Here is a 15,284-nt window from a genome sequence, read left to right as displayed (position 1 = left end):
CTAGATATTTACATGTGCTAAAGATGTGTGATGTGCTAATAATTTTCATATTATTTTAATGCTTCCATAACTTAATTTTATGTTAAATTATATTCTATTATATTAATTTTTATCTTAATTTTTATATTTTATCATTGTAGGAATATTGGGAATATTTAAGTGAAAGAAAGCGAAAAGAGAAAACAAATTGGAGCTTAATGGAAATAATTGCGGACTATGGAAGAAAAAAAAAGGAAAGAAATAAAAACTAAATCAAGGAAGATTTAATTAACCAATTTTAAGCATGCATGCACGTGGGGAGCATTATAGAACTAATTGGCAATTTAAATGGCAAGCATGTGCATGGGCTTAAAATTGGTTAAGCTTGGCTTGTTTTAAATCATTTTCATTTAAGGATTTGGAGGTGGCGCAACAATATAAAAAGAAAAGTGAAGAGGGCAGCCACGCGAAATTGGATCAAATTGGATCCAAGAGGAAAAAAAAAAGAATAGAGCAGCAGTCGCAAGTCTTAAGCCAAAGCCGAGAGTTGCCAGAACAATTTAGAGGAGGAAGAAGACACTAAGATTAATTCTTGAGTTTTTCTTTCTCTCTTCTATATTGTCTTGCTTAAATATTTCCAATTAAGTTCATGGATTCTCTTTATATTCCCATGAATTAATTTATTTTGCTAGGGCTACGATGTAGCCTAACTATGAGGACTTAATTCCATAAATCTATATTACTTTTAGTTTATTATTCCATGGTTGAGTGTTCATTATTTTGTTTAATGCTTTTAAATATCCGGCCAATATTTGAATGATTTGAAGATATATAATGAGACCGAGAGGAGATTTATGTACTTTTGCTCTATGTAATGGATGCCATGACTTGAACGAAAGATTGAGATGTGGCAACGTGATTCGTGCAGTTTTTCTAAGAATTTCCATAGAACTTAATGAATCTTTACATATTTAAATTCATATAAAGATATAGTGGGTTGATATATAAAGGGAATTTTGATATTACTCGAGAGAGCATATTGAATAGATTAGGGAAATTCACTGTTAATATGGGTAATAAATTTTAATAGCATAGATGGAGGATTAAATTGGATTGGTTATGGTGAAATCAGATGTCCTAGTGTCTTAATCTCTTGGTGATTTCGATTACTGCCTGCATATTTATTTAATTTTTAGTTATTTTATTTTATTGTAATTTTTAATCTAAATCCGCCCACTCGATTGTTCAAATAAATTAGGGTTAGCATAATTTCGGTAGCTAATAAGATATACAATCTCTGTAGGACGATATTCTACTCTTCATTATATTACTTGTGCCGACTAGTACACTTGCTAATTTACGCATCAAGTTTTTGGCACCATTGCCGGGGATTGTTTGGATTAGTATCGATACCAACTAACCTTAGTTTAATTTGAATTTTCTTTTTATTGTTTTTATTTTTATTTTCTTTTTCTTGTTTAGTTTTATGAGACGTTCAAGAAGTTTTGATTTATTGCCTTTTGATCCACAGATTGAACACACTTGTAAAAGGCTTAATAGCGAAAGGAGAGAAGCTTTACAGGAGCAACAACTAATCATGGTTGACGAAGCATTACATGCAAATGAGGATGAGAGACCTTTAAGAGATTATGTTGTGCCTTTTGATCCACAGATTGAACACACTTGTAGAAGGCTCAATAGTGAAAGGAGAGAAGCTTTACAGGAGCAACAACTAATCATGGCTGACGAAGCATTACATGCAAATGAGGATGAGAGACCTTTAAGAGATTATGTTGTGCCTACAGTTAATAGTGCTCGCCCAAGCATTGCACGCCATGTGGTTTAAGCCAATAATTTTGAAATTAAGCCAATCATAATCTAGATGATTCATACGTCAGTACAATTTGCTGGGATACCAAATGATGATCGAAATGCTCATATTGTAAATTTCTTGGAAATTTGTGACACATTTTAGCAAAATGGTGCTTCAGACAATGCTATTAGGCTAAGGCTTTTTCCGTTCTCACTGAGGGGATAAAGCAAAAGAGTGGTTGAACTCACTCCCTATTGGAACAATCACTACATGGGATGGTTTAGCGTAGAAGTTTTTAGAAAAGTACTTTCCTCCAGCAAAAACAGCCAAGTTAAGAAATGACATCACAGCCTTTGCTCAATTCGAGATGGAGTCACTATATGAAGCATATGAGAGATACAAAGACCTACTAAGAAAATGCTCATATCATGGTGTACCAGTTTGGCTTCAGGTACATACATTTTATAATAGTTTGGGATGTAATACCAGAACAATGATTGATGTTGCAGCCAAAGGAAAGTTAATGGGAAAAACACCAGAAGTAGCTTATGAATTATTAGAGGAAATGGCCTCTAATAATTACCAATGGTCTTCGGAGCGACCAATATCAAAGAGAGCTACAAGAGTCCATAATGTTGATGTGGTCACTGCTTACGTACAGATAACTACAATTCGTAACAAGTTGGATAATTTGAATATTCAAAGTCAATTGTAAGTGTGTGAATTATGTGGAGGGAATCATACTAGCATCAATTACCAAGTTGGAAGTCCTTTTGCACCATCATCTATTGAACAAGCTCATTATGTGTCGAACTTCCAGAGGCAACAAAATAACCCATATCCCAATACCTACAATCCAAGCTGGAGAAACCATCCAAATCTACCATGGAACAACACTCAAAATGCATTGGCACCACCTCCAGGGTTCCAACCATAAGAAAAGAAGTCAAACTTAGAAGATGCTTTTACCCAGCTTACAACAAATATGTCTTAACTCATGACCAAAACAGAGACAACTTTTCAGAATCAAGCTGCGTCAACTCAGAACCTCGAGGTACAAGTGGGTTAGATTGCAAACTTGCTATCCAATAGATAACATGGCTCTCTGCCAAGCAACACCGAGATAAATCCAAAGGAGCAAGTTAATGCAATTATACTTCGGAGTGGTAAACAACTTTATGAGCCGCGAAAACAAGCAAAGAAAATTGATGAAGAACAAGCTAAAGACATCATCAAGGTTTCAAACGCAGCAAGTTTAGAAATACCACAACCTAAACCAGCAGCACCAGTCAAGGCCTATGTTCCTCCAATCCCTTTTCCTCAGCATCTCCAAAAAAATAACATAGATAAGCAATTTTAAAAATTACTTGTTGTGTTTAAGAAATTGCATATTAACATTCCTTTTGCAGATGCTTTGGAACAAATGTCGCTTTATGCCAAATTTATGAAGGAAATGTTGTCCAACAAGAGGAAATTTAAGGAGCATGAAACTGTAATGTTGACAAAGGATTGCACCGCCAACTTGCAAAATAAATTGCCACCAAAGCTGAAACATTCAGGGAGTTTTAATATTCCATGCATTACTGGAAATACTTATTTTGATACAGTTTTGTGTGATTTAGGTGCAAGCATTAATTTGATGCCTTTCTCTTTTTTTCAAGAAATTAGGTTTGGGTGAACCTAAGGTAACAATTGTTACCCTCCATTGGCAAATAGATCTATAAAGTACCCAAGAGGCATAGTTGAGGATGTGCTTGTGAAAGTTGACAAGTTTATATTCACTGCAGATTTTATTGTCTTGGATATGGTTGAAGATATAGAGTTACCTTTTATTCTAGGCCGATCATTCTTAGCTACAGGAAAAGCTTTTATTGATGTTCAAGAAGGGAAATTGATTTTAAGAGTTCAAAATGAGCTAGCCATTTTCAATATGTACACACTTATCCAGTATCTAACTGAACTCAAAGAAGGTTTCTAAAAAGACATCATGGATAGAAAAATGGCAAAACCACTTAAGGATGAGCATCTATGTGACCCTCCTGACATTTATACAATACATAGGTAGTCTATTAATGAAGATCCATCACCTCAATTTTGTGGGAAGAGGCCTAATTGCAAGAAACTTAGGCAAGGTCCATCCAGATCATCTCCTTGCATCCACGAACCTCCTTAAACGATCTCTTCAAAGACAGTGAGGCTAATGACTATAAATTTAGCGCTTCTTGGGAGGCAACCCCAACCCAAGCTTTCTAAACTTTATTATTGTCATTTGCTTTTATCTTTCCTTATTTCTTTTGTCTTTTCTTCTACTTATTTTATTTTGTTTTAGGATTTTGCACAAGTTTGGGGGTCGATGAACATCAACTTTTCACATGTCTTTCAACGACTCAGCTACAAGTTTACATCTTCAAGTGAAAAACCGGGGGAGTTTCTCTTTTCCTTTTCTTTTTCTTTACATTGAGGACAATGTTTATTTTAAGTTTGGGGATGGGAATATTTGCTTTCATTTTTTTCTAAAAAAATTAAAAATAGAAAAAAAAAAAGATTTCAATGCCTATGATGAGTAAATGGTTGAAAATGAATATAGTTCTTAGAAAGGAATGAATATTGTCTTAGTTTATACTTGATTCTTGTGTTAGTTTCGTCTTGATTGTGATTCTTTAGATATTTTGCGCACTTATATCGATTCTTTCAGAATTTTGACTTAAGATTTGAGATTGATACAGCATGAGTTGAGAATTTTAGATTGAGTAAATGATTGTTTACCTTGATTCTACATTACTTAAGTTTACCCAGGCACCATAGTCAGAAATAGCTACCTATAACCCTTAAGAGTGAAGTTATCCTTGAATAATTTGGGTGTATGTACCACCAGTATGTAGAGGATAATCTACCATGAGAAGAAGGGTACCTTAAGGGGTAGAATGAAAGCTCCTGGCTATGGACAAAGAAAAAAAATGTGCTTTAAGAAAAATCAAAAGAAAATGCAAATTTATGCCTGTGAAAAAAGCAAGAAAAAAAATCAAGATGATAAGGTTAGTGTGACCTACTTTGTTTATTATTCTAAGCAGAGGCTGTTGATATTAAAAATTTTGAGATGAATTTGGATTGAATTGATTCACACACAACACAGGAATTCAATGTGATGAGGCTGACTATTGAATTGAAATTAGAACTTTGCCAATATTTTTAATATTCTTTTAGCTATATACTTTATGTAATTTTTGAGGTATTTTTTTAATGATGTTTGTGGGTGTCATCGCTGGAAATCCTTACAAGACTATAACTCGTCCACTAGGGCCGCCTAGGGGTTTAAAGACTTGCTGCATACGCTAAATGCAATCCTGATCACCGCGAAAGTGGTTTAATTAGGATTTTCTTTTCATACTTTTATTTTAATTTTTGCTCGAGAACTAGCAAAATGTTAAGTTTGGGGGTATTTGATGTGCTAATAATTTTCATATTATTTTAATGCTTCCATAACTTAATTTTATGTTAAATTATATTTTATTACATTAATTTTTATCTTAGTTTTTTATATTTTATCATTCTAGGAATATTGGGAATATTTAAGTGAAAGGAAGGGAAAAGAGAAAACAAATTGGAGCTTAATGGAAATAATTGCCGATTGCGGAAGAAAAAAAGGAAAGAAATAAAAAACCAAATCAAGGAAGATTTAATTAACCAATTTTTAGCATGCATGCACATGGGGAGCATTATAGAACTAATTGGCAATTTAAATGGCCAGCACATGCATGGGCTTAAAATTGGTTTAAGCTTGGCTTGTTTTAAATCCTTTTCATTTAAGGATTTGGAGGTGGCGCAACAATATAAAAAGAAATGTGAAGAGGGCAGCCGCGCAAAATTGGAGCCAAGAGGGGAAAAAAAAAAGAATAGAGCAGTAGCTGCAAGTCTTAAGCAAAAGCCGAGGGTAGCCAGAACAATTTAGAGGAGGAAGAAGACACTAAGTTTAATTCTTTAGTTTTTCTTTCCCTCTTCTATATTGTCTTGCTTGAATGTTCCCAATTAAATTCATGAATTCTCTTTATATTCCCATAAACTAATTTATTTTGCTAGGGTTACAATGTAGCCTAACTATGAAGATTTAATTCCATAAATCTATGTTACTTTTAGTTTATTATTCTATGGTTGAGTGTTCATTATTTTGTTTAATGTTTTTAAATATCTGACCAATATTTGAATGATTTAAGGATACATAATAAGACTGAGAGGAGATTTATGTACCTTTGCTCTGTGTAATGGGTTCCATGAATTGAACGAAAGACTGAGATGTGGCAACGTGATTCGTGCAGTTTTTCTAATAATTTCCATAGAGTTTAATAAATCTTTAAATATTTAAATTCATATAAAGATATAGTAGGTTGATATGTGAAGGTATTTTTGATATTACTCAAGAGAGCATATTGAATCAATTAGGGAAATTCATTGTCAACATGGGCATAAATTTTAACAGTATAGATGGAGGATTAAATTAGATTGGTTATGGTGAAATCGAATGTTCTAGTGTCTTAATCTCTTGGTGAATTCGATTACTGCCTGCATATTTATTTAATCTTTAGTTATTTTATTTTTTAATATAAATTCACCTACTCGATTGTTCAAATAAATTAGGGTTAGAATAATTTTGGTGGCTAATAAGATATACAATTTTTGTGGTACAATACTATATTCTTCATTATATTACTGTGCCGACTAGTACACTTGCTCATTTACGCATCAATGTGTAGAGAATTCTAGATATGTACAAGCTTGAGATGTGCTAGAGTTAGCTAGAAAATTCTAGAATCGGTCCAAGTTAGCACTCTTTGAAATGCAAGTTACGCAACCCAAGAGGGGGGGTGAATTGGGTTTTTAAAAATTATGCAATACAATTCGCACAACAAATTAATCTAACGCCTTAATAGAATAAAAAATAATAAATTCAAACAAGTATAAAAATAAAAGAGTAAGGGAAGAAAAAAAAAACACACGGATGTTTACGTGGTTCGGCAATCCTTGCCTACGTTCACGCCTCCAAGCCAACCAAGCTCGAGGATTTCACTATCCAAGCCTCCCAATGCTTCAAGTTCTTATAATTAACTTCTAAGGTGTCAATAAACCTTTACAATCAAGAGATTATCTTCCCAATCTCTTCATCTCAAGTGTTTCTCACATTTGTACACTCACAATTTGATTAGAAATAAAAATTACAATAAAAACTCTCTTTAAGAGTGGATATGCAACTAATAGCTCAACAATAATTCAATCTATAATGATTTGCATTTTGGAAGCTCAGTATATGTTATATGATCTTATATTTGCTTTCATTGGTTCTTAAAATGAAGTTGGAGTTGAATTTTTATAGTTAGAGCCCGAAAACTAGTCGTTATAGCCAAATTCCAGCGACCAAGCGGTTAGGTGCTTGATTATCCGGCTAGCCGCTTGTAACAGTGATATTACCGTTATTTTTGAATTTTGCTACAGTAACACTTTAGCCCACAACTTTTTATAATTCTACTATAGCCCAAAACGTCATAAAAATTTACAAATAGGTCTAATTTCAGAGTTTCCTAATAATAGTTTTCTTTCTAAAATTTTCTAAAATTATGTTATGGCCCCAAATATATTATTATTTCTCAAAGAGGTCCTTTTTCAAAATTTAACATAATACCCATATTTTTCAAAGTTCTCACAACTTTTCACTTTAGTCCAAAATGTTCACAAATTATAGTATGGCCTAAAAAATTTCACATATTTGCAAAAAGGTCCAACTCCAGAATTTAAGATAATACTTATTAAAAAAAAATTGCAAAACTTTCCATTTAAGTCCAAAATACTCAAAACCACAAAATATTTTATCTTATAAAAATAAAACCTTTTAGTTTATGAAAAGTAATTAATTAAATTAATCTCTTGAGGTTCTCAAATGCTAAATCATGCATCAATTAAATCATACCGGCTTTATAAGAATTTATCGTACTAATTCGTTCGTTGAGCTCTAAACTTTATTTTTAATTTCGTTGTTGTCCGTTGAGTGTCTTGAGCTTGATTTCACTTGATTCACTTGCATAAATATTACCCTTAAAAAACTAGTGAAATTTTGAAATACAATATTTATTAAATCACTTAATACATATGTTTGTTATCATCAAAATTACATTATGTGTAGCCCTTTAGACTAACAATCTCCCCCTTTTCGATGATGACAAACATCTCATGTATTTTGACATTTATACTCCCCCTTAATACATGGCATATATAATTAAACATATAAATCAAATTCAAAACAAAAACTCCCCCTGAATATTTCAAAAATATGCACAAAAACTTCAAGATCAAAATACGTATTACCTATCTCCGAATTCAAAAACACATGACTTCTCCCCCTTCATCATCAAAATTGCCATAAATCCATACTTATATAAAAATGGAACATCTCGATAATTAATAAAGAGACATATATAAATTAAGCACGCAGTAACTAAAATATTATAGCAAGCCAAGAATTTAGAACAAACAACAACCACCACATTCTTCCATCCCATAGTAATAAGGAAATCTTTAAGAGATTTATCACAAATTTCTAAATTCTCTTTATTACTGAGATTGACAAAAAATTGAGTAATGACCGACCTTGGCATGAAATTGACGAGAAAACGTTTCTGAAGCAGGGTCGTGGAAAATGAGTCAAAATAAACTCCGAATAGTCCCCATGTTCTTCCTTACGCTTCTTGGCCACGTGTTTTCCCTTGGACTTGTCACCACCCGCCATTGTTGAAAGAAAAATAAGCTTAAAAATGTAATTTCGGGTTTTTAAAAATTTGAGTGAAATGGATTTATTTGAGGCAAGAAAATCAATCCTAAAGATGAATGAAGCTAATTTATTATGTAGATTGAATTAAAAATGGGCTAAAGGAAGCTTGAAAATGAAGAGAGAGAAACGAGTAGAGTGAGATTTGATTTTGAGTTTTATGTGGAGAGTTGATGAAATGTTGTTTTGAGAGTGAAAATTGAAGGAGTAATGGATGAATAATGATTTGAGTGATTGATTTTAACAAGAAAATGAGTGAAAGATGAAGAGATTTGAGAAAGAAAATGGAGAAGCACTATCCACGCGTGAGAGAGATGATAATAAAATGATGAAGAACAAGTGAGAAAATGATGATTAGAAGTGTTTAATGAAGTTTAAATGCATGGGTATTAGTTTGAATGATTGATTTGGGCATAAAAATGGGTGAGAAATGAAGAAAAAATGAGTGAAAATGCAGAGGTGTTTCACAGTTTTGATGAGAGAAGAATAACAAGTGTAGAAAAATAACAAACGAAGAAGAATAAGCATAAAACCCGTGACCAAGCGGCTAGCCACTTGCTCTCGGGTTTGGGACAGTCTCCAAGTGGCTAGCCACTTGGAACAGGCGGCTAGCTGCCTGGTTGCTGTCCATCTGCACAATAGTTGCTTTCCGGCTAGTTTTGATCAATTATGTGATCATTTTGTGATCCCGAAACATCTCAAGAGCCAATTTAATGCATGAATCATGATTTAAAACATTCAAAATATGATTAATTCAAACAAATAATCCATCCAACAAGCATATATTCATGAAGCATATAAGCATTCAAAAATTAATAAATCAAACACCTCATATATCTAACATGCTCAAACACTTCATAAACATCAACAATCATCAAGCAAACAATTTTAATAGATTCAATAACATAAATAGAGATGTTAATGCGAAAATTTCATCATCCTAAGTTCATGCCGAATTTTTGAAAATTGTTCTTCGCAAAGGGTTTTGTAAAAATATCAGCAAATTGTTTTTCCGTAGAGATAAATTCTAATGCAATATTACCCTTTTGTATATGATCTCTCAAGAAATGATGTCTAATCTCTATATGCTTGGTTTTAGAGTGCTGAATGAGATTCTTTGAAAGATTTATGGGGCTAGTATTATCACACTTGATAGGAATTTGTTCAAGATTAATACCATAGTCTCTAAGTGTTTGTTTCATCCAAAGTGCTTGTGCACAACAACTACCTACGGCAATATATTCCGCCTCAGTAGTTGAGAGTGCAACTGAATTTTGTTTCTTGCTAAATCATGAAACAAGTGAATGACCTAGAAAATGGCAAGTTCCACTAGTACTTTTCCTATCGACCTTGTAACCGGCAAAATCGGCATCCGAATAACAAGTTAAATCTATATGAGTTCCTCTAGGATACCAAAGGCCAAGATCTATGGTTCCACTCAAATAACGAAAAATTCTTTTAACAGCAAGCAAATGAGATTCCTTGGGATATGATTGAAATCTTGCACACAAACATACACTAAATATGATATCGGGTCTACTTGCGGTTAAGTAAAGTAAAGATACGATCATACCTCGATACTTTTTAATATCAACCTCTTTACCTTTTTCATCTGTATCAAGCTTGATTGTTGTGCTCATTAGATTATTCTTGGTATTTGATTCATCAATATCAAATCTTTTTAGCAAGTCTTTGACATACTTAGCTTGGTTGATGAAGATCCCCTCATTGTTTTGTTTGATTTGAAGTTCAAGGAAATACTTCAATTCTCCCATCATGCTCATCTCAAATTCCTTACTCATACAAGAGGAAAACTCTTTGCACAAAGATTCATTAGTAAAACAAAAAATAATATCATCAACATAAATTTGAACAACGACTATATCTTGATTTTAATTCTTAATAAAAAGGGTAGTATCCGCTTTTCCCATCGAAAAACCGTTATCCAACAAGAAATTTTTAAGCTTATCATACCATGCTCTAGGTGCTTGTTTTAATCCATACAAGACTTTTGATAACTTATAAACATGATTTGGAAATTTTTCATTTTCGAAATCAGGGGGTTGTTTCATATAAACTTCCCCCATAATATAATCATTTAAGAAAGCACTTTTGACATCCATTTGAAATAAAATAAAATCTTTATGACATGCAAATGCTAACAACATCCTAATGGATTCTAATCTAGCTACAGGTGCAAAGGTTTAATCAAAATCGATTCATTCTTCTTGGTTGTATACTTGAGCCACTAATCTAGCTTTATTTCTTACAACCACACCAGATTCATTCATTTTATTTCTAAATACCCATTTAGTGCCTATAATGGATTGATGTTCCGGTTTAGGAACCAATTCCCACACTTTATTTCTTTCAAATTGATTTAACTCCTTTTGCATTCCCATAATCCAAGACTCATCATTTTCTGCATCCGCAAAAGATTTTGGTTCAATTTGAGAAATAATGCAGCATGCTCACATGTGTTTCTAAGTGATGATCTAGTTGTAATTCCTCTTGAAGGATCACCTAAAATTAAATACTTAGGATGAGAGGAAACATACCTCCACTCCTTGGGGAGTGTTTGAGAAATACCTTCTTGTTGCTCCATATTTGTTTGTTCTTCTTGTATATCCTCTTGATTTTCTTGTGGTGCATTCTCTTGTTTATCTTTTGATTATTCTTCTTGTAACTCTCCATCTGCATTATCATTAACAACTCATTTCTCCGCAGAGATATGGTTAGATTCATCAAATGTAATATGCATGGATTCTTCCACAACTAAAGTTCTTTTGTTATAAACTCTATAAGCTTTACTTGAGTTTGAATACCTGAGAAAGATGCCAACATCAGATTTTGATCAAATTTACCAAGATTATCTTTCGTGTTCAAAATAAAACATTTGCATCCAAAAACTTTGAAATAACCAATGTTGGGTTTTCTATCTTTACAAAGCTCATAGGGAGTTTTATTGAGATGGGGTCTAATTAACACCCGATTTAAAACATAATAAGCGGTGTTGACGGCTTCGGCCCAAAAATATTTTAGTAATGTATTTTCATTCAACATGGTCCTAGCCATTTCTTGAATAGACCTATTCTTTCTCTCAACAACTTCATTTTGTTGTGGAGTCTTAGGTGATGAAAATTGATACTCAATGCCAAAATCATTAAAAAAAAATTCAAATACATGATTTTCAAATTCTCCACCATGATCGCTTCTAATACAAGTAATAGAATAATTTTTTTCATTTTGAACCTTTTTAGAGAAAATTCTAAATGCATCAATGGCATCATCTTTATTAGCTAAGAATAATACCCATGTGTATCTAGAATAATCATCTACAATTACAAATGCATAATATTTGCCACTTAAACTAGCATATCTAGAAAGTCCAAACAAATCTATGTGAAGTAATTGAAGTGGTTTTGAAGTAGAGATATAATTCTTATTTTTTAAAGAAGTTTTGATTTGTTTTCCAAATTGACAAGGTTCACAAATTCTATCATTTTGGAAACCTTTGGAAGACCTTTAACTAAATCATTTTTTGAAATTTTTGAAATCAAATCCATACTTACATGTCCTAGACTTTTATGCCATAACCAACCATCATCATGCAATGCTGAAAAACATTTATCATGAGTAAATGCACATTCTATATCAATTGTGTAAACATTACCATATCTATTTCCAATAAACAAAATTTTCCCATCACATGCATTCTAAATAACACATCTTGATTTATCAAAAATAACTTTATAACCCTTATCACACAATTGACTAATGCTAATCAAATTGTGTTTCAAATTCTCAACCAAACACACATTTTCAATTAGAGTTGAGGAAACTTTACCAACATTACTAATTCCGAGAATTTTTCCTTTTGAGTTGTCTGCAAAGGATACATCTCCACCATTTTCGATTTTGGTGAAACTTGAGAACCATGCATAGTTTCCGGTCATATGCCTAGAACAACTGCTATCCAAGTACCATTTATTTTTCTTCTTCTTCAAGCCCTGCAAGGAAAATCTTATGTCTTAAGTACCCAAACCTTTTTGGGTCCTTGAGCGTTAGCAACGGCTCCTTTTGGAACCCAAATACATTTGACACCATAATATGCATTTCTTTTCATGGGACATCTATATTTCATGTGACCATTTTGATTGCAATAATGACAAACAATTTTATAATCACTTGTGGAGGTAGCTTTAACAAAATAATTCTTATAATATTTTTGCTTCAAATTAGGCTTATACCCAAGTTCTCCTTTATCAAATACACATTTTTGAGAGTTAAGCATGTTATCCAACATCTTTTGCCCATTTGTGAATTTAATCACAACATCACTAAGTTCAATGTTCTTTTTCTTGAGTATTTCATTTTCTTTTTTCAAATCATCTACATGCGGCTCTAAATGCTCATGTGAAGTACTTGGTTTCTCATTTGATAATGCAATTCTATTATGCAAAGTTTTATTCTCTAATTTTAATCCTTTAATCTTCTCATTCAATGAATCATTGCATTTTTGCATGGCATCCTTTTCATTTGTAAGTTCTAGCAATTTCTTTTTAAGGTATGCATTCTTTTTACCAATTTTCATCAACTCATTATGTATTTATTTGAAAGCATCATACAATTCATCATAGGTTGGATCACTTACCTCATTGAGATCATCATCATCTCCTATTGCCATAAGTGTCAGGTTTGATACTTCTTGCGACTCTTCTTCATCACTTGAATCTTCATCGCTATCATCCCAAGTAGCAACCATAACTTTCTTCTTAAATTTGTTGAGAAGTGGGCATTCTGATCTTATATGGCCAGTCTTTTTACATTCATAGCATATGATTACCTCTTTCTTCTCCTTTTGGTTCTTGAGATTTCTAAATTTTCTTTGGTCACCGGTTTTCTTGAAGAATTTTCTGAACCTCCTTGCTAGCATAGCCCATTCCTCATCATCCGGCTCACTTTCTCCATCACTCTCATATTTTGTGGCTTTGAGAGCAATGCTTTTCTTCTTTTCCTCATTTCCTCTTTCAGCTGCCAAATCTTCCTCATAAGAAATAAGAAAACCAATTAAATCATCAATATGTAAGATATTTAAATCTTTGGCGTCCTGAATGGCAATTTGTTTTGGTCTCCATTCTTTAGGTAGCGACCTAATGATTTTCTTAACTTTCTCGCTATTTGAAAATGTCTTTCCTAGGGTTCCTAGAGTGTTTACTATGTCCGTAAATCTAGTATATATAGAATACACACTTTCATTTTGTTCCATTTGGAACAATTCATATTGTCGAGTGTACCTACTAATTTTGGACTCTTTCACTTGATTCGTGCTTTTATAAACAACTTTAAGTTTGTGCCAAATTTCATTAGCACTTTCACAACTAGACACTATGAAACTCTTTCTCATCTAGTACACAAAATAAGGAATTCATAGCTTTGGAATTTAGATAAGCTTTTCTTTTTTCCAATTCATTCTATTCCCGTGAAGGTTTTGGAATATCTTTCCCGACTTCATTTTTAGTCAATGGCATAAATGGTCAATCACATACAACTTCCCAAATTTCATAATCTAGTGTTTGTAAATAAATTTTCATCCTAGTTTTCCAATATGGATAGTCATTTCCCTCAAAGAACGGTGATCTGGTTGTGGATTGTCCTTCCCTAAAGGTTGAATCATTTTGGGTTGCCATGGATCTTTTACTCTAGACGGTTATGTCCTAATAAGAGAACCAAACTCTGATACTAAATGAAATGCAAGTTACACAACCCAAGAGGGGGGTAAATTGGGTTTTTAAAAATTATGCAATACAATTCGCACAACAAATTAATCTAACGCCTTAATGAAATAGAAAACAATAAATTCAAACAAGCATAAAAATAAAAAAGTAAGGGAAGAGAAAAAAAACACACAGATTTTTACGTGGTTCGGCAATCCCCGCCTACGTCCACGCCTCCAAGCCAACTAAGCTCAAGGATTTCACTATCCAAGCCTCCCAAGGCTTCAAGTTCTTATAATTGACTTCCAATGTGTTAATGAACCTTTACAATCAAGAAATTATCTCCCCAATCTCTTCACCCCAAGTGTTGCTCACACTTGTACACTCACAATTTGATAAGAAATGAAATTTACAACAAAAACTCTCTTTAAGAGTGGATATGCAAATAATAGCTCAACAATGATTCAATCTATGATGATTTGCGTTTTGGATGCTCAATATATGTTATATGATCTTATATTTGCTTGCATTGGTTCTTAAAATGAAGTTGGAGTTGAATTTTTTTAGTTAGAACCTGAAAACTAGCTGTTATAGCCAAATTCCAGCACCGAAGCGGTTAGCCGCTTAATTTATCCGACTAGCTGCTTGTAACAGTGATCTTACCGTTATTTTTGAATTTTGATACAGTAACACTATTCACTAAAATTATACTTTGGCCCACAACTTTATATAATTCTTTTATGGCCCAAAATGTCATAAAATTTTACAAATAAATCCAATTTTAGAATTTCTTAATGGTAATTGTCTTTCCAAAACTTTTTAAAATTATGATATGGCCCCAAATATATTATTATTTCTCAAAGAGGTCCTTTTTCAAAATTTAACATAATACCCATATTTTTCAAAGTTCTCACAACTTTTCACTTTAGTCCAAAAGTTCACAAATTATAGTATGGCCTAAATT

Source organism: Citrus sinensis, chromosome 9 (genome assembly GCF_022201045.2).
Source record: "Citrus sinensis cultivar Valencia sweet orange chromosome 9, DVS_A1.0, whole genome shotgun sequence".
NCBI lineage: Eukaryota > Viridiplantae > Streptophyta > Magnoliopsida > Sapindales > Rutaceae > Citrus > Citrus sinensis.
Note: the sequence above shows the minus strand (reverse complement) of the source record.